The sequence below is a fragment of the Suncus etruscus genome, chromosome 14, assembly GCF_024139225.1.
Source record: "Suncus etruscus isolate mSunEtr1 chromosome 14, mSunEtr1.pri.cur, whole genome shotgun sequence".
In the NCBI taxonomy this organism is placed as follows: Eukaryota; Metazoa; Chordata; class Mammalia; order Eulipotyphla; family Soricidae; genus Suncus; species Suncus etruscus.
Genome location: NC_064861.1, coordinates 23,787,560 through 23,808,557, shown reverse-complemented (window position 1 = coordinate 23,808,557; position 20,998 = coordinate 23,787,560). Strand labels below are relative to the sequence as shown.

Below are 20,998 nucleotides of genomic sequence, written 5' to 3'. Positions count from 1 at the left end.
TTCTACAATAAGCATAATAATCTCAGGAAACATTTAATACCTAGTTTCAAGAAAAAATGAATATATTTTATAAAGTATTTTAATGATGCATATAATTTTATAGTTTGAGTTACAACTCTTTCTGCCTATAGTTGACTCACCATTGGCCACAAAACTTTTATGCTGAATATCCGATCCCAATTTTTCTGTTTAGAATATGTTCTTTTCATTTGTGTATATTTTGCTTTGGGCCCACACTGGGGGATGCAGGGCTTAATCCTGACTCAGTACCAGGAACCAAACCAAGATTGACTGCAAGCACTCTATTATATCTCCAACCCCAAACTTGAGGGAATAAATCTAACTTAATGATAAATATAGATTTTTTTTTTATTTGTGCAACACCTACCATGTTCAGGGAGTTACTTCTGGCTCTGCACTCAAGAATTACTCTTGCTGTGCTTGGGGCCCAATGTGGAATGCCAATGCAAATTCGGGTTGGCTGCATGCACAGTTAAACCCTACCTGCTGTACTATACAAACTCATATATTAATTTTTAAATACATTTTAAATTAATGGGATACGTGAAATTACCATCAATTCACATAGTGTGCTTTATTGACCAAAGTCATTTCATGATCTCAGATCATTCATGAACTTGACAAGTATGGTGAGTTTATTTCTCACTAAAATACACAATCTGTATAAGTCTTATCATGAGGAAAGACTCAAAAGTGTTAACCAGGTTATAAACTTTAGGAATATAATGTATGTGTGTTTCTCAATTAGTTTGTACCATTTCAATTGTTAATATGTTCTTGATGTGGTGGTGGTGGTGGTGGTAGCTTGCATTTGTTAAAATGCCAAAAGCAGTGCTGGGGATCTAACTCCTAATACATCCTAACTCCCTAATACATGCAGTGCTGCTTAGCTATGTCCCTGGACTCTCCCATTAGTGATCTTGATCATTCTGAGGAATGCTCAAAATTTAAAAATTAGGTTTGACTGTATTTTTTAAAGTGTGAACTTTATAAATTATATTCATAATTTTCCAGACATCTAAAATTTTCTTGAAACTATATAGGCACTAAGAATCCTGCGATTCTTATGCTTAAAGAATATTGAATAAAATTGACTATTCTTGGGAAAACATTGTTGAAATCTGTGAGGAACTTAATTTCTTTCTTTTTGGAGGTGGGGACTATCCAACTACGCTCAAGATTTATTTCTGGCTGTGTTCAAGGATCACTTCTGACAGTACTCTGTGAACCGTATGTGATACCAGTTCTTAAAACTGGAGTTGGCATAAGCAAAACAACTGTCTTAACCCCTTTACTATTTCTCCAGTCTCATGAGAAACTTTATTTCTTTTGATGGATTCTGTAACAGATGATATTTGTATCATAGCATAAATCTTCATTCTTTGTTGCCTGTCTACTTTTAAAAACACAGTAGTAGAGGCTGGAGCAATAGCACAGCAGGGAGGGTGTTTGCCTTGCACACAGCTGACCCAGGTTTGGTTCCTGGATTCACACGGTCCTTTGAGCCTGCCAAGAGTAACTCATGAGTGCTTCCAGGTTTGGCTTAATATATATAGTAGTGGACCAGTGCAATGGTACAGTGAGTGGGGCATTTATATTGCATGCATCTTGGGTTTAATCCCAAGCACTCCTTATTGTCCCCTGAGCCTGCAAGGAGTGATCCCTGAGTAGCAGAGCCAGGAGTAAGTCCTGAGCATTGCTGGGTGTGGCCCCCATAAAAAATAATAATAATAAAATTTAAAGTACAATAGTTAATTTAAAAGAGGACTAAAATCATTTAGAGAATGAGTATAATCAAAAGGCACCGGGAGCTGGAGAGATAGCATGGAAGGTAAGGCGTTTGCCTTTCATGCAGAAGGTCATTGGTTCAAATCCCGGTGTCCCATATGATTCCCCCGAGCCTGCCAGGAGCAATTTCTGAGCATAGAGCCAGGAGTAACCCCTGAGCGAAGCCGGGTGTGACCCAAAAACAAAAACAAAAAAAAAAAAAAAAAGGCACCAAAATGAAAGTTACTGCTACTGATATTCACATGTACTTTATGCATCTTGACAACCCAGACAGTAAATGAGGCAAGAATACTGTGTGGTTTTGTCCAGGATTTGTCCAAATTAAAAAAAAGTTTTGAATTTATCTAAGAATTCAAACACTGTATTAACATTTAGTTCTAAATTAAATTACATAAATGGAACTTTCTAAATAATATTGAGTTCTGAGATTGAGAGATAGATTGATAGATTGGGGGAGAGATTGAGAGATAGAACAGTCAAGGCTGAGGCTGGTTTCAGTTTGGTCCTCAGTGCTGCAGGTCACCTGAGAACTGCCAGGGGTGACCACCCAAGCCCAGCCCTCCACAAAGTAAATAATATTGAGAAGACTAGAGCAAAATCTTCTATGGTCTTTTAAAAGTTTTGGCATGACCAGATCTCATATGTAGTCAGCTAAAAATGAAAGACATCACACAATAGAAATTTATCTGGGAAGTAAAAGCCTACTATAGTCTAAGTTAAAACCTACTATAGCAAATTTTTGTTCATTTGAATTATCTTAGGATAAATTACTAACAGCTAGAGCAAATGCATTGTGATGACCCTTATGTCTCAAATAACAGTGTTCTCAGTGGTGCTTCCAGTTTGGGGCAAAACTTTGTTCAATTATTTAATGAATGAAAAATTGTGTGTGCTTTGGAGATTACCTCATGTTAGAAGTCTAAGACTTAGCAAATAATTTTGCAGGATGGTAACTACTAATAGTATGACTTTCTTTATCATTTAGTTATTTAGACTTTCAAATTTAGAAAATGGGGCTTAATACCTATAATTTGAAGGATTTCAAAGGTGAATACTAGTAAAAAGTATATAAGCCTTCTAGTCATAAAAAGTACTTAATTACAATAAGTAGTTTTCTTGAAGGAGCACACCCAGCAGTGCTCTGATGGCCACTCTCAGTGGTGCTCAGGGCACGAGGCAATGCCTGTAATCTAATTCAGGCCTCCTGCATGCAAAGCATGCACTCCTGAGGCCAGAGAAATAGTACAGCAGGTAAGGTCCTTACATGAGGCTCTTTGATCTCCAACCACATATAGTCCCTGAAGTCCCACAAAATGTGATCTCTGAGCAGTTTTGTAGTGAGAGGCTCATTAATTCATTCATTTGTAATAATATTTATTAACTTCCTGATATATATAACATACTGTTTTCAGTACTAAAGGTGCAGTAATGAACAAATGGCAGTATGATTCTTGCTTTCATAGACCCAATCTAAGACATATTCTTTTTTTATTTTATTTTATCTTATTGAATCCATTATTATTTACAAAGTCATTCACAGTTCGATTTCAGACAAAATTGTGAATTAGACTATTTCCACCACCAACAATAACGTCCCTCCACCAATGTTCCTACAGTGCATCCTCCCCGCCCTTAATACTGTGTTTTTAAAAGTTGACAGGCAACAAAGAATGAAGATTTATGCTATGATACAAATATCATCTGTTACAGAATCCATCAAAAGAAATAAAGTTTCTCATGAGACTGGAGAGATAGTAAAGGGGTTAAGACACTTGTTTTGCTAATGCTAACTCCAGTTTTAATAACTAGTATCACATATGGTTCGCAGAGTACTGTCAGAAGTGATCCTTGAACACAGCCAGAAATAAATCTTGAGCATAGTTGGATTACCCCCCCGCCCATTGCCGCCAGATGCCAGTATAACAGGCCCATTTTAAGTTTAGATTGTTATAGTTTGGATCTCTTGATTCTGTTGTTGTTGACTTTGACTTGGATATTTAGTTCAGTCTTTTTTTTTTATCCAAAGATCTCCTCAGTTATGGTTGTTGCAGTCAGGCTTCTGTAATTAGAGATCTTGGTTTTTGCACAGATCCTATGCAAGACATACTCTTTACCAAGTCTAACAAATGCTATTAAAGGAAAAAATAGAGTTCTAAGAGAGCTTGTAGTAAGGATTACTACTCTTAATTTGAAGGACCAGGGAAGACTTAATTTCAGGAAGTGATATTGAATATGAAATATCAAGGATGAATATGTTAACACTGTAACTAAGAAAGTCTTGAAAGTGTTGAAGGCATAATCACTTTGTACATCAAACACAAACATTGGGACTGAAGAATAATACAGAGCTTTTGTATAATACAGAGAATATGGCGAACCCAAATTCAGTGCCTGGTACCACATAGTGTTCTGAGCACCATCACCAGGAATAGTTCCTGAGCACCATCCTGTGTGGTTCCCAACTTCTCTCCAAGCAAATCAAAACAAAACACTGATTCAGATATGGCCATTAGTCCAGTTCAATTTATATTTTTATAATGAACGTTGTTAATAGACAAAACTAAGAATTATCTTTCATAATTTAATTTAAATGATATTTTAATTATTTTGTATATTTTCACCATCTACAATAGTGTTTAGTTGTATATTCTTTCATTTTTTTCCATATCATAAATAAAACAATCCAGGGGAAAAAGACAAAATAATTGTAATGGCTAATAGTTGAAATACTATGATTCTCCTTGTACAATAACAGTTGTATTTCTTTTATTTATAAGCAGGTCTCTTAAAAAATTTATAAGTGGGTTATTCATTTCACTTTAATTCTCCATAAATCTAATGTGTCTGCATGTTTTATATACCTAGTGAGAAGACCTGCATTCTGGAATGATAATACTTTGAGTGCATAAAGTGTGGAGAGAATGTTGTCTAAAATAGTGAGAGAAGCAAGAACCAGTTCAGGACAGCTTAATGACTACTGTACAATTTAAAGAGTGAAAACATATTCCTGCTATGTAGGAAGTAATTGTGAGAAATATATTTTTCTGTTGACACATTAAAACTATATGACAATATTATTTACTATTAAAAATATTAACAGAGTAGTACCAGGGTAGCTTAAGTAAATAATACTACTTTTGTTGTTATTTGTGGGGGCAGGGTATATCTGGTGATGTTCAGGACTTACTCCTTGCTTTTGCTCAGGAATCACTCCTGGCCAGCACTAAGAAAACCATATAGGGTTCTATATATATATAGATAGTGTCCTATCTCTCTGGCCCCAAAAACACTACATTTAAAACACTTTCTTCCAACTAGACTACTAAATGCAGAATTACTAAATAGATTTTAAAAGCTCTAAATTGATATTAAAATTCATAAACGTTGAATGTGTCAATAACTTATTACTTTTGAAGTTTTGTTTGGTTGTTTGGGGGGGCAAACCTGGGAGCATCTGGGGGTTACTCCTGGTTCTGAGCCTAAAAATTACACCTGGCAGGCTCAGGGGACCACATGGGATGCCAGAGTTCACACCTGGGTTGGCCACATGCAAGGAAAACTCCCACTGTGCTCTGGCCCCAACAACTCATTTCTTTTATTACTGAATAGAATTTTACTGTGTATAAATATATCAAAGTTTATTCTCCTGTTGAGGGGTTCCAGGATATTATCTAGATTTGATATAATCTAGATATTATCTATATTATATTTTGTATAATGCTAAGAATATTCTGGAACCAAGAGATAGTACAGTAATTAAGGTACATGCCTAGCATGAGCTTCTCCTGGGTTTGTTTATCAAATGATTCCTGAATACTAGTACAATTCAAGAGATCCCCCACACTGCCAAGGTGCCCCAAAGTTTCCCTAGAACCACAATTGCCTAAAAAGTACTGTATAGTTGAGCCCTTGTTCTCTACATCACCAGTTGGGTCCCCAGTCCTCCTAAGCACCACTTGGGAATATCCTTTGAAAAAACTAAAAATATTTTATGTAAGACTTTTGTAAAAATACATTATTTACTTTCTCTAGGATTAATACTTAGGAGTTGAGTGACTGGTACATCAGATAGATATGTCTTTTTTTTGGGGGGGGGGTTGGGCCACACCCGGCGTTGCTCAGGGGTTACTCCTGGCTGTCTGCTCAGAAATAGCTCCTGGCAGGCACAGGGAATCATATGGGACACCGGGATTCAAACCAACCACCTTAGGTCCTGGATCGGCTGATTGCAAGGCAAACGCCGCTGTGCTATCTCTCCAGGCCCAGATATGTCCATTTTTTAAAGAAATTATAAAAGAGTTTTCCAATAATAAAAAGGAAAATACATTTGACTATTTCATTAACAATCAATATATAAGCATTCTTGTTCTGCATTCTCTTCATGTTGATGTTCATCATTTTAATTATTTTATTATGATTTTATTTAATACATACAAAAACTTACATATTTCCCAAATTTCTCTATCATTTATTTAACGTTTTTGTTGACTACTGTGAAGAGTCAATACTGCTGCGAATACTATTTTGTGAAGTGTCTGTTCATGGATTTTGCCCATGTTTAACTGGTCAGTTTATTCATTTTTTGGAGGGGGGTAGAATTTTAGGTGTTCCTTATATATTCCACATGCAAGTTCTTTGTTAGATTTGAATTATTAAAAGTGTCCTCCCAATTTATGGGTTGCCTATCTAGTTTATTAATGGTATTTTTAGGGAGGTTGGTGTTTTTCTTGAAGTAGTTGTGAATTGAAGCTTTTACTTTGATGGAGTTCAGTTTACATTTTTTTATGTATGTTCTTTAAAAAAAAAAATCTTAAAACGGGGCCAGAGCAGTGGCGCAGGGTGTAAGGCATCTGCCTTGTGCGCACTAGCCTATAATGGACCTCGGTTAGATCCCCTGGAGTCCCATATGGTCCCCCAAGCCAGGAGCGATTTCTGAGCGCATAACCAGGAAAAACCCCTGAGTGTCACTAGGTGTGGCCCAAAAACCAAACAAAAAAAATTTTTAAAACATTTTCTCCTAATAATTGTATTGTTTTAGACTTTATATTTGGGGCCCATTATGAATTGATTTTATATATAGTGTGTAGTAGGGATTAAGGAATTTTTATCATGTAAGTTGTCATTTCATCTATCAGCATTTATCTTAATTCTAATTATAAAAAGTTCTTTTTATCCTAACTTTAAAAAACGTGTATTTCCTACTTAATTTGATTTGACTTATATATTATACTCTTTAATTGGCTTGAAATTAATTTACTACTTGCTGTGTGCTGTGTACATAAAAATATTTTTCCAAATACTTTCTTATTATTTATTGAATTACAATTTTATTTCTTTTTGTTTTCGGGCCACACCCGGCTGTGCTTAGGACTGGCTCCTGGCTCTGTGCTTATAAATCACTTCTAGCAGTGTTTGGGAGACATATGGGATGTCAAGGATTGAACACCGGTCAGCTACATGCAAGGCAAATGCTCGCTGTGCTATCACACAGAGGGTCCTGAATTAGTGTCCTCCATCTGATGATTTTTACAAATACTTTTATTATATATTAACTTTTTTTGTTTTGGGTAGTACTCAAGGGATACTCCTTGCTCTGTGCTCAGGATCACACCTAGAGAGAGTTGGGGAACTATAGGGGTGCTGAAGATTGAACCTGGAATGGTCTCATGCAAGGCAAACCCTGCCCTTTGTACTCTCTCTCCAACTGCTATATTAAATTTATAACTATTTAATTTTTATCCTGTTTGGGGGAGATACATCTGGTGGTACTCTAGGATTTTTTCTGCTTCTTTGTTCAGTTGTGACCACTGGAGATGTTTATGGGGGTATGTATGGTACTGGAGATTTGAACAAAGGTTGACTACAGGCGAAGCAAGCACTTTAACCTAGCCCAAAATTGGGGGAGGGCACACCTGGCAATGACCAGGAGTTACTGTTGGTTCTGCACTCAGAAATTACTCCTGGCAATGCACTAGGGACCATGTGGGATGATAGGAATCAAACCTGGCCACATGCAAACCAAGTGTCCTACTCTCTGTATCCTCTCTGGCCCCTACCCTAACTTCTTAACTATTTCTAAATTTAAAAGGTAAGCACAGAAATTCTCCAGAATAGCACAGAATGATATATCCGTGGGTAGGGCATTTGCTTTGCACATGTGGACCAGGGTTTGATTCTCAGCATCCTATATGGTCTCCCGAGTCATGAATAACTTTAGAACACAGAGCCAGGAGTAAGACATAGGCATCACTGGTGTGGCCCAAAAGAAGTGAGAGGGGTGAGGGAGATGTTGCAAGTCAGCCCCTGAAAAGGTTGACTGATGGAGGGATGGAGGATGAGGTCTTTCCCATCGAGCTCGGAGCACATGTCTGCCACCCTGTCCAGCCGACGGTTCTGAGGTGAAATGACGGGTAAACAGCTCACAGACAGTCAGGCTTGTGGAAATATTAGCTTTATTCGGTGGACAAGACTGAAGTCCAAAGTCTCAGCCTCAGTTCCAGTCAAAAAGCCCTTCACCTTCCACAGACCCTTGTTTTTATCCCCCAGAATCATGTACCACCAATGGTGGGATCAGATACCACCCAATGGTGGAAGCAGAATCAGGTGCGACCCTAGGATGGGAGCAGAACGCCAGGTCACAACCTAGGGTAGGGCACAATCACCAATCAGGGTAGGGTCAGTAATATAATAATCCCATAAAATGTTTACATAAACAACAGGATAGAAGGAAGGAGTAAATTATTAAGAGCTAATGAGTCTAGAAATGGAAATTGTTATAAGTAACATATACTTCAAGGCAGGGTTTGAACCATATTTGAGGGTCTGGCTTTTTAGTAGATACCTTAGTGTTTAGCAGTTATTGCAAGGCTGTTATACTCTGAATTTTTTAAAGACAACTTTTCTATGTGGTGATTGAATTCTAAAGATTTTAAATGTAATTAGAAAGAACAAATGAGAGGAGATGGAACAACCATACAGCAATTAGAGCATTTACCTTGCATACCATAAGGACCCAAAAACACAGCCAGGAATTATATTCCTAAATAGAGCCAGGAGAAAGAAAGAAAAAAAAGAAAGAAAGAAAAAGAAAGAAAGAAAGAAGGAAGGAAGAAGGAAGGAAGGAAGGAAGGAAGGAAGGAAGGAAGGAAGGAAGGAAGGAAGGAAGGAAGGAAGGAAGGAAGGAAGGAAGGAAGGAAGGAAGGAAGGAAGGAAGGAAGGAAGGAAGGAAGAAAGAAAGAAAGAAAGAAAGAAAGAAAGAAAGAAAGAAAGAAAGAAAGAAAGAAAGAAAGAAAGAAAGAAAGAAAGAAAGAAAGAAAGAAAGAAGAAAGAAAGAAAGAAAAAGAAAGAAAGAAAAAGAGCAGGTGGCATTCCTGGCAATAAATGGTAGAGCGTTAAAGGTAGAAAATTATATAGAAATCAACAAATAGATTAGTGATACATTTAGCAGAAAGATTCATCAAGACAATAATGGAATGGGTGGAGTATAAACTTCATGAAGGCAGGAACTATTCTATTGCTATTATTTTTTGTCTTTCTGTGTCTGGAGGGATTATTGCCTGACTAAAATATTTTGACTACTAATAATTCAACGGATAAAAAGGAGTGGAATTAAAAAGTTATTCTCTGGTTGCTAAGGAACTCGTTGGACTAAACCATTTATTGAAAAGTAGAATAATACAGAGTAGATTTCAGAAAATTCAAGAAATGAACTTAATATTAAATTTGAGATTCTGAGAAGCATCCAAGTGCCACTATGGAGAGCATGATTGGACAGATGGTCACTATTATTTTAATCTGATTTCTTCTGTTGTGATATCCATTTGAATGGTTGCTCTAGCATAATGAGCTTTCTGATATTGCTAGACTGGTATATTTTTAGGTTCATGGTAGAGTTATTTTCTTCCTAACTCTTCTTACCCTTATTACTAGAAATACTCACCCACCTAGAGAATCAATCTACTGTATCTAATTCATGTTATTTTTTGTCTCTGGCCTTCTGAATTACAACTTGTCAGGGTGATTTAAGTTGTTCTTGTTTAATTTCCTTTCATTTGATTGTAGGATTTTCTTCAAATTTTTTGTTTGAGTTTTTTGTTTTGTTTAGTTTAGTTTGGGGGTATACCTGGCAGCGCTTGGGAGAGACCAGCTATTCCTGCAGGGGGTCAACCATGTATAGCCATTATCCTACAGACAAAGCATACATGAAAATGTGTAAGCAGTTTTCTTTCATTGTGTTTTTCCCCTTTGGAGATAATAAAATTTCAAATAATGTTTAGGATAAAAGATGCCTTTCAGGGTCCATGTGTGCCTTGCACACAATTTGATCCTCTGCATCTCATCTCACCCCTGAGCCAAAACAAGACAAAAAAGGATGCATCAGCCATAATAAAATCTTAATATTATGGACACACTTGGAAGAGTATATACCCATAGGTACTAAAACATTTTAGAGTCATCAGTAACCACTTAAAAGGATACTAATTTTTGTTCTATGTATTATAGCTAAAACATATTTGTTACTTCTTTAATGTGTTGGCTCTCTCCCCCCAACAAAAGTATAAATGCCTTGATGTCAAAGGACTTAATTTTCCCATTCCTTTTTTGGTGTATGGAACCCTGGTTCAATCCTTCACAGTACATGACTCCTCAAATACCATCAGGAATAGCCCTGGACTCCTGGGGCTTCTTAGCAGGAATAGCTTGGAGATACTTGAGCACTATTAGGAGGACCTCTGGCTCTTCTGAGCACTGCTTGGGGAAATAACCTTTTAAAAAAACCTTCAATTTCACCAGAAAAAGGGTGCCAGAGTGATAACACAGAAGGTAGGACATTTGCCTTGCATGTGGCCAATGTGGGTTTGATCCCTAGCATCCCACATGGTCCCCAAAACTACCAGGAGTAACCCCTATATGCCGCTGGGTGTGTGGGTGTGGGTGTGTGGGTGTGTGTGTGTGCTTGCGCACGCGCACACACACACACACTACTAATTTAATTGTATTGACTACCCCAATTTAGAAATAAGAGTTTTAAGGGCCAAAGCAGTGTCGCGGCCGTAGGACATTTGCCTTGCATGCGCTAACCTAGAACGGACCGCGGTTTGATCCCCCAGCATCCCATATGGTCCCCCAAGCTAGGAGCGATTTCTGAACACATAACCAGGAGTAACCCCTGAGCGTTACCATGTGACCCTCCCCCCCCCCAAAAAAAAGTTTTAAGGGCTTGAATTATAGTACAGAGGGAATGGCATTTGTCTTGCACACAGCCAACCAGGGTTAGACCCCCAGTACTGCATATGGTCCTTTGAGCCTGTCAGGAGTAAATTCTGAGCAAAGAGCCCAGGGGTAAGCCCACAACACTGCTGGGTGTGACCCCAAAACCAAAAAATTTAAATTAATAGATTTTTTTTTAGTGGACCATATGCTTATACTTGAGCATAAAGCAGAAAAAAGCCTAAGCACTGTCTGATGTGGCCCAGCCATGCCCCAAAATAAATAAAATAAAAATAAATTGGGGGTGGAGCCATAGCACAGTGGAGTGGTAAGGTGTTTGTCTTGCACACGACAGATCTCAGTTTGAATCCCGGCATCCCATATGGTCCCCAAGCCTGCCAGGAGCGATTTCTGAGCATAGAGCCAGGAGTAACCCCTGAGTGCCGGCGGGTGTGACCCAAAAACCAAAAAAATAAATAAATTTTAAAAAAGTTTTCACTATCCTCACCTTACCTCTAGACTCACTCCAAAATAAGAAATGTATCACTAATACAACTGGCTTTAACTTAAAATGTTTACTGTTTGTGAAAATCTAATTATGTATACTTTCAAGAATTTCTACATATATGCAAATGAACAGGTGCTTGTTTTGTCATAACAGGGATCATTTTATATATTTTATATATAGTTATACAATTTTATTTCCTCTTAATATTATATAGACACTTTCCATTTGGATTCTAATAGGCCTGCCAACTCTGACCAGACCTATGAAAGTTATTTTATTTTATTGATTTTGTTAGGAGAGTAAACTAAAATTCCAAACAAAGGTATAAATCGGATAATTTTCATCTACTAACTTATCATCTCTTATATCTGACCACTTTGGTAAACACTTTATAGTTTATCATTTTGCAAATAAATTTTCCCTCCACCTATTTACAAAGAAGGTAACATGTAGTATATTGCTTTATCTCTTGCTCTCTTCACAACATAGCTTTCAAAAAATCTTTCTCATTAATACTAGTTGACTCATCCAATTATTCAAATTCCAGCTATTTTATTACAAATGGCAAATTTTAATCTTTTATATAACTGAGTAATATTTCTGATATATAATATATAATGATATATATAATATACCACATCTTTATTTCATGTATTGATGAGACATTTAAATTGTTTCCTCATTTAGCTATTTGCAAATAACACTGCAGTAAAATATAGGAGTGAATATAACTTAAATGACTGTATTAAATAATCTTGTATTTGGCTGGAGTGATAGCACATGCTTTGCATGTGAATCAACCCAGGTTGTTTCAAAGGTACAATTACATACCTGCCTGCTCTTTCACCCAGAATTTCCCCTGAGAATTTATCCCAATTATGTGGAATAAGTAACATAAATACAATATATGTCCATTTATACTAACATTCATTTTACTTACTACTGTCATGCTATAGGGGGGCCAGAGGATGAAACTTATTTGGATGTCAAGGAACATAAACTTTGTTGCAGTGCTAGATATTGTACCTGGCTGGAGATCACACTGTGTAATGTGGAGTAGTGCTGGGAATCAAACTTGAGGCCTCACGCAAGCAACTTTTCTTTATTACTGAGCATATCCCAAGGTCCTAACATTTCTTCCTTTCTTCTGCCCTTCCCTCCTTATTTTATGCGTCTTTTCCTCCCTTGCTTTCTTACTCATAAGCAATGCTCCGGGGATCTGGGGTTCTCCAGGAAATTTGCAGCCAACTAGAGTAACAAAGAAAGAGTCTGAGGAAATAGAGTTGCTCAGACCTTACAGTACTGGTGATTATCCAGGCTACCTAAACAGTGTTTGGGGGCCTCCTTGAGTACTTCTTAAGTCACAGCTGGGTCCTTTGGGCTATATGTTTCCATTTAACAGAGTTAGCCACATACAAAGAATAATATGTCTTAACCTCTATACTGTCTTAAACTCCATGAAATTGTTAATTAAAAAAACAACTATAAAGGGGTTATAGAAATAGTACAGCGAGCATAGGTGCTTGCCTTCTACATTGGCCAACTTGGATTCAATCCTCAGCATCTTAAGTTCCCAAGCACTGCCCAAAGTAATTCCTGAGTGCAGAGGCAGGAATAACCCATGAACATTGCCAGGTGTAGCCCCAAACAATACAAAACAAAAGCAAAACTATAAACCAGGCTGATAGAGACAGCTCAATAGGTTGAAAGAGCATGTAGGAGTTCCATCCCTGGCAACGAATGGTCCCCTGAACACAACCAGGAGCAACCCTTCAAGCAGAGCTGGGAGCAGCACCTGAGAACTGCCAGATATGGTCAAAGATTCTAAGCTATTTATTTTGTAGATTGACTAAATTTTAGGTTTTTTCATGCTTCCACATAATTCTTTTCCTTTTCTCCTGTTCATTCCTTTTGTTGTCATTATTGTAATGACCAGGGGTCACTTACACTTGGTTGTGGTATTAAGGATTGTGGTTGGCATGTTAGGCAGCATAAAGGATATAAAGTTCTCTCTTTTGTATGATCAAGTCAGGTTCTCTCCCACTGAATCACTCCCATCCCTGTCATTTCATTTAACTAGACATTTTGTCTGAAAATATATTACTTAGTCATTGCTATGTAGCACAAGTATTAAAAATTTAGTGGCTTAAAACAATAAACAAAACATTTATTATCTTACATATTTTCCGGATTAGGAATCTGTACATGCCTTTGCTGAGAGCTTCTGCCTCAAGAATTTTTGTAGTCAAGGTGTCAGCAATGGATGTCATTCTTATGTTAAGGCTTGATTCTGGGAGGATTCACTTTTAATCTCTTTTTAAAGAAATTCCTCACGGGTTGTTGGAATGAAGGCCCAAGCTTTGACTGGATGTTAGCTGGCAGTCTACTTCAATTACTTTCCATGTGGAATCTCTCCATAGGGAACGTCAAAATTGAGCATCTGGGAGCAAATAGCAGAGACAGAAAGAGCAGACAATATGAAGGACACACACTTTGTGTAAACCAAATTTTGAAAGTGACACATCATCACTTTCGTTGCATTTAATTCATTAGAAGCTTTGTCTAGCCAATACTCAAGGTTCTATGAGGTTAACTGAATAATTTCATAAAGTATGAAATTCACTAAATATCCCTCTAGTTTACAAATTATTTTGAAAATAACATGTGCACTATAGCCAGTGATCAATATATACTGTATGGACTGTGCATAGGCCATTTTGCTCATGCATTGCAGAAGATATATGGTCATGTTGCTTTCTGTTCTCCCAGTGATAAACCCACATAATAGTGTTTAAAATGTACAGAGATGGGGCTGGAGCAATAGTCCAGGGATTAAGGTGCTTGCCTTGCACTCAACCAATGCTAGCTTGATCCCTGGTATTGCATATAGTCACCCAAGCATTACCTGGAGTGATCTCTGAGGGCAACCTAGCCCAGTGCCCTATGCTCCCCAAATGTATAGGGACCTGACCCATAAAGATGAAAGTACAGCCAAGAAATAAAAGTGATCATATGGTCAGGAAGTTCAGACTGCACATAAAGGAGCTATAGTTGAACATAATAACATTGACACTGCTGATTTCAAGAATGTCTATTCAATGTAGCTAACGGAGCTTAGTGAAGGTGAACTTAATGACACTAATGATGAAAGTAGTTGTGACAAAAATGGGATGAAGATGTCCTGAGGGAAAAATGCCACTCGCAAAATAAACTTCACATTTAAGAGTTTTCAGAAATATTTGGCAACACTGGAAGCACAAAGGATACATTAAATATAGGAAGTTGTTCCAACTCAGGACACTGCTAACCATAGAAAGATGCTTGTGCTGTGTTGCAAGTTAGGTTGAGGAAGAAGTCAAACCTTTTGTATCTTTTTTTTTTTACAAAAACATAAGACCTTTATCTTAGTAGACCCTTGGATCGACTGTTTTAAATAATAACTTACCAAATATTAGTTTTAGGGGCCAGAGAGGTAGCATGGAGTTAGGGTGTTTGCCTTGCATGCAGAAGGATGGTGATTCAAATCCTGGCATCCCATATAGTTTCTTGAGCCTGCCAGGAGCGATTTCTGAGCATGGAGCCAGGAGTAACCCCTGAGCGCTGCCGGGTGTGACCCAAAACACCAAAAAGAAAAAAATTAGTTTTACTATTATTTTCCTTCCCTGTAATGTTTTGATTTAAAAAACAAAGGTAAGGAACCAATCACAACTTTCCCTATAGATAATTGAGCTGACTACACAGTTGCAGAGTTGTTCATGATTTCGTTTCTATCATACAATGTCTTCACCGGAGCACATTTCCTGCCACTGATGTCCCTCCCAGTTTACCTCCTAACCCTCCACCCCTGCACCTGCTTCTATGGAAGATACTTTTCTATTCCATTTTTCTTTTTCTTCCTTTTAGACACTGTGGTTTGCAATATTGTTAGTGAAGAGGTATAAAGCATATCACTTTACCTCCTTCCAGCACCCAATTCTTGTCCAGAGTGATCATGGTCATAGTGGTCTATAGCACTCCTCCGCTCTTTGTGGCAAGCTTCCTACCATCAATGGATATAGAGATTTATTATGCTGAGTGAAATGAATTAGAGGGAGAGGTATAGATATATATAGAATTATTGCATAGTTATTTTACATACTTGCATTACCATGACTTGTATATACTCTTTTGCACTTTTAAAAACTTTTAAATTAGTTTTATTGCAATTTATGTGCAGTAAAAGGTATCTTCAAAGAACTCTTTTCAAACTATGATACCTGTGTATCTACTGCTATCATAAAAATACAGAATATTTTTATTACCACAAAAGTCACTCACAATCAATTCCCTACTAGTAGTGCTAGACTACTGTAGATTTGCTTCTTGTCATTATAATTAATTCTGTATCTTCCATAAATTCATTTAAATTTTATTCTACAATAGGTACTTTTTATATCTTTCTTTTTTAATAAATATATTTATGAAATTTCTTATGTTTCATGTATCACATTGTCGCTTTTCTTTTTATTGATAAGTTTTACATTGTATAGATGTATCACAGGTTTTATTTATCTATTATTCGTTTGATGGGCATTTGGGCTGTTCCCAATTTTGTTTATCTTTGAGCACTGGGTCACACTTGGCAGTTTTCAGGACTTTCTCTTGGCTCTGTGTTCAGGGATTATTTTTTTGTAGGCTTAGGAGACATGTGTGATGCCAGGAATTGAACCTGTGTTGGTATTATGCAAGGTAAATGCCCTACATACTGTACTATCACTCTGCCCCAGTGTTATTTTAAATTAAGGTGAGATGGACATTTATGTCTATGCTTTTTGGTGGGCACTTTTTTTTAATTCTTAGATAAAGACCTAAAAGCATAATCCTTGGGTTTATTGGAAGTCCATATTTAACTCTATAAAGACTGCAAAAGTCTTTTATTTTTCTTTTCTCTTAGTCTTCTTGGTTTAGGGCCTCAGTCAGCAGTGCTCAGAGATTCCTCCTGGATTTGTGCTCTGGGATCACACTTGGTAGTGATGATTGGGGGACCATATGTGATATTAGGGACTGAACCTAGGATAGTTACCTACTAACTATCTCTCTCTGGCCTGAGATATTTTTCTTTATAAAATTTATGTTTACTTGTGTGAATTTATTGTTTATGATATCCAAAGTTACTCTACTACAAGCATAAGTGGCCACTCCTCTATTATTGCTAATTTTTCTAGTGATATATACTTTATGTTCTCATGCACTGTGATAAGAGTTTCCTTTTTCTCACATGCAAAGCAAATCCTGTACCCACTGTACTATTTCTTGGTCCTGTTATGTACTCGACATAATAAATTAACCCACTAAAGTGCATAGTTAGACAAACTTTCAGAAGTGTTTAGAGCTGTTTAACCATCCTCAGTATTGCTATTGTTATTTCTTCAAGTACAATTATCTTTTTCATTATCAACTGTTGCTAATCTCATCTAGTGGCATTTTAATTTTATCTACTGTCTTGTATTTTTCAATTCTAGAAATTCTATATTATTCTTTAATTTCTCTAATCTTCATATTCTACTTTAAATTTTTTAAAAACATTTACAGTAGCTACCTAAACTCTGTGCATTGTAATCTCACTCTATAATTTCTAATTATGATTTTCTTCCTGGCTTCAGGTCGCAATTTGCTATCTGATTGTCTGTGTATGTTGGCTGGCAGACATTCTAAATACTAGATTGTTGAGTGTTCAGATTTTGATATCTTTTTGAAATGGTGAAGTTTATTTTGAAAAGTAATTAAGTCATTTATAGATCAGGTTGATCTTTTCAAGACTCGCTTTTAGCTTTTGTAGACCGGTTCTATAGAAACCTTTGTCTTAGGCTAATTTAGCCCTACGATTACGTTGTGACTTGAAAAATTGCTTTGAGTATTCAGCCAAATCTCTACAATGACTAAATTAAATTCAAATATTTCTCGTCCCTGTTTGAGCTCTGGGGATTCTTAAGTTAATAGCTCCCTCGAGCTATTAACTATTCTCTACCCAGCTACAGAAGATTGTTGATCTATGCAGGCTTAGAGTCATTCAAAGACTAAGGTATTATTATCTATATTTCTGGAGATCTTTGTGTAGTTTCATTTTACCTGATGTTCCAGCCATAAAAATTTGGAGGATGTTCTAGCTACTTCAGTCTCCCAGAGCAATACTTATATGCCTAAATTCAGCAATGTCATTGCTATTCTTGGATTTTCCCATTCCTGCCCCATAATCTGAAAATTACCTAGGTAAAAAGCAAACAAAAAAAATCAGGTCTCATTTCATTTTTTCCCCCTAAGTCTTATACTCATTTTTAGATGTCTGAGAGCATTTTTACTAAGATTTTAATACATTTTAATTGTCCAAAAAGGTATGACTAGTCCTCGAGGTCAAATACAAATACATTAGAAATCATTATATATCAAGTTATAGAGATCTTTATGGAGATTTTAGCTACACGACACCCCATTGTATATACATATATGTCAAATTCTATTTAATGAATCAATGTTTAGTGAAGCAATAGTTAATTCATTTAGTTCCTAATATTTAATTACAAATAATACAATGAATAACATGGTCTATATGAAATGTAATTTATTTCATAATTTTTAAATATATATTTTCAGGGTAAAAGTACATAAGTGTTTTCATAACTTTTAGTATTTTCAGGATTTCTAAAAGTGTGATTGATGGTTATATTTCCTTCATATAGGTTGAACTATTTTTCATTCATATCAGTAGAAAAAATTTCATAATTGTAAGAGATAGTTTCTTTTTTAAAAAATTATCTATTGGGGGCCGGAGAGATAGCACAGAGGTAGGGCATTTGCCTTGCATCCAGAAGGACGGTGGTTCGAATCCCGGCATTCCATATGGTCACCCGAGCCTGCCAGGAGTGATTTCTAAGCATAGAGCCAGGAGTAACCCCTGAGCGCTGCCGGGTGTGACCCAAAAACAAAAACAAAACAACAACAACAATAAAAATTATCTATCTTTTCTTACTAGATTTTTTAACGTTTTTTTTTTACCACTTTTTCTTTGTTTTGGGGTTACACCCATGGTTCTCAGGGGTAACTCCTGAATCTTCACTCAGGAATCTCCCAATGAGCTTGGTGCACTAGATGGAATGCTGTGGATTAATCTCTGGTCAGCCAGTATGTAAGCCTAGGTTAGCACATGAAAGGCAAATGCCCTACTGCTTTCACCACCACTTCAGCCCCAGGAGTGATTATTGAACTCAGAGCCAGGAGCAATCCCTGAGCACTGCTGGGTGTGGTCCAAAAAACTACAAATCAAACAAAGCAAAAAACAAAATCTAAATCACCCAAACTTCATCTTGGATGGTGTGGCATAGGTGAGAGGGTGGAAAGAAGGGAGAACCAGCTTCATTTTTAATCTCATAATTTGAGATAGCATCTTTATCATCATGAATTAACTTCAATATTGCCAGAGGTTTTAAGAACTAGAAAATAACACTTCTCTATCATTCAAAGTTATTATTACATATTGAAGTGGCTGTTTCACTTAATAAAATAAATAACTCCTCCATACATGGCTACCCACTTGGTAGAGCTGATAATATTTTCATAATTAAAATAATTTCATGCTATGAGAAAACTGAAAAATTTTATCTCTCTAAGAAGAATGTAAATCTCTTGGGAGATTCTCAAGCATACTAAATGTAGTCAATTTTTGCAGGTAGCTTTGTAATATTTTAAGATTGGGAGGTAGAAAACAAAGACTAATGTGGTAAGACTAGAAGAGAATGGATCTCAATGGGACAAGAGTTTTTTCCCCTAAACTTTAGACCTCTGAAATAGTTCCCAACTATTAGGTAATTCGTATCGTTTTAAACTTTAATTAAGGGGCTGGAGTAATAGCACAGCAGGCAGGGCATTGGTCTTACACATGGCCGACCTAGACTCAATTCCCGGCATCCCATATTGTCCCCTGAGCTTGCCAGAAACAATTTCTGAACACAGAGCCAGGAGTAACCCAAGCACCTCTGGGTGTGGCCCAAAAATTAAAAAAAAAATAGAAACCTTTTTTTTTTTGGTTTTTCTGTTTTGATGCTCAGGGGTTATTCCTGGCTACACGCTCAGAAATTGCCCCTGGCTTAGGGGGACCATATGGGAAGCCAGGGGATCGAACCGTGGTCCTTTCCTTGGCTAGCGCTTGCAAGGCAGACACCTTACCTCTAGCGCCACCTCCCCAGCCCCAAATAGAAACCTTTTAAATTAATTAATTAATCTTGTGTGGTGCTAGGGACTGAACTCAGGACTTTCTGCATAGTAGATATGTGCTCTACAACTAGAACTATACTTAGTTCCTTACAAATGCATTCTTTGTTTTGTTTTGTTTTGGGGTCACACAGACAGCACTCATAGGTTGCTCCTGGCAGGCTCAGGGGACCATATGGGATGCCAGGATTCAAACCACCATTCATCATGGGTTGGCCACATGCAAGACAAACACCATACCGCTGTGCTATCTCTCTAGCCCCCCAAAAATTCATTCTTAAATTCAGAGGCTGGGTATGATAGTCATTAGTTAGATGCTTATGTTTGATGTGTAGGTACCTTAATTCAATCCCAACAACATGTGGTCTCCCCTTCCCTCTCCAGAACTTCTAAGCCAAAAAGCACCGTATCACTAGCCCCAAGTTAGCATAGTATCATCAGCCCAATTGATCACTGGGAGTATGACTGGGATTGGTGTCAGGATCCCCTGAAAGCCCAGAGACAAACAAAAAAGAGAAGATGATTGTTCCAGGTAAAAACACACAAGAAACATTTTGCATAAATAAACTTTGGATAAATATTAAGAATAAAAGAACTAATAATTTGAGGTGCTTTTTGGAAATGGTAAGCATTGGCATGAGCTGATAATGAAGTGAATATGGAGATAGAAAATAAAGGTGTTAAAATGACAGAACTTTTTTTTTTTAAATATGGAACGCTTCATGAATTTGCGTGTCATCCTTGCTCAGGGGCCATGCTAATCTTCTCTGTATTGTTCCAATTTTAGTATATGTGCTGCCGAAGCAAGCACAAAAATGATGGAACTTTTTAACTGGACTAGAAATTTGAAAAATTAGATGAAGAAGTTGCCTCTAATATATTTATATTAAAAGATATTAATATATAAAAGTAATATATCACTATATTAATATGATTATGTTATATTGATTGATATAACTATATTATTATATATTAATATATAATTTATATATTTGTTTGTTTGTTTTTTGGTTTTGGGTCACACCCGGTAGTGCTCAGGGGTTACTCCTGGCTCTGCGCTCAGAAGTCGCTCCTAGCAGGCTTGAGGGACCATATGGGATGCTGGGATTAGAACCGAAGTCCGTTCTGTGTTGGCCATATGTAAGCCAAATGCCTTACTGCTGTGCTATGGCTCTGGCCCCAATAATTAATATATTAACATAATATATTAAAACATATTAATAAATA

At 36.9% G+C, this 20,998-nt stretch overlaps 1 protein-coding gene and 1 non-coding gene across 13 annotated transcripts in view; one reads left to right on the top strand and one right to left on the bottom strand.

Moving 5' to 3' along the window:
• LOC126027838 (protocadherin gamma-C5) overlaps positions 1–20,998 on the top strand; it is a 200,918-nt gene that overhangs the window by 139,788 nt on the left and 40,132 nt on the right. The gene's annotated exons all lie outside the window — the stretch shown is intronic.
• On the bottom strand, positions 20,476–20,582 carry LOC126029035 (U6 spliceosomal RNA). Its single transcript, XR_007502695.1, has one exon. It is a non-coding gene; the product is annotated as a U6 spliceosomal RNA (small nuclear RNA).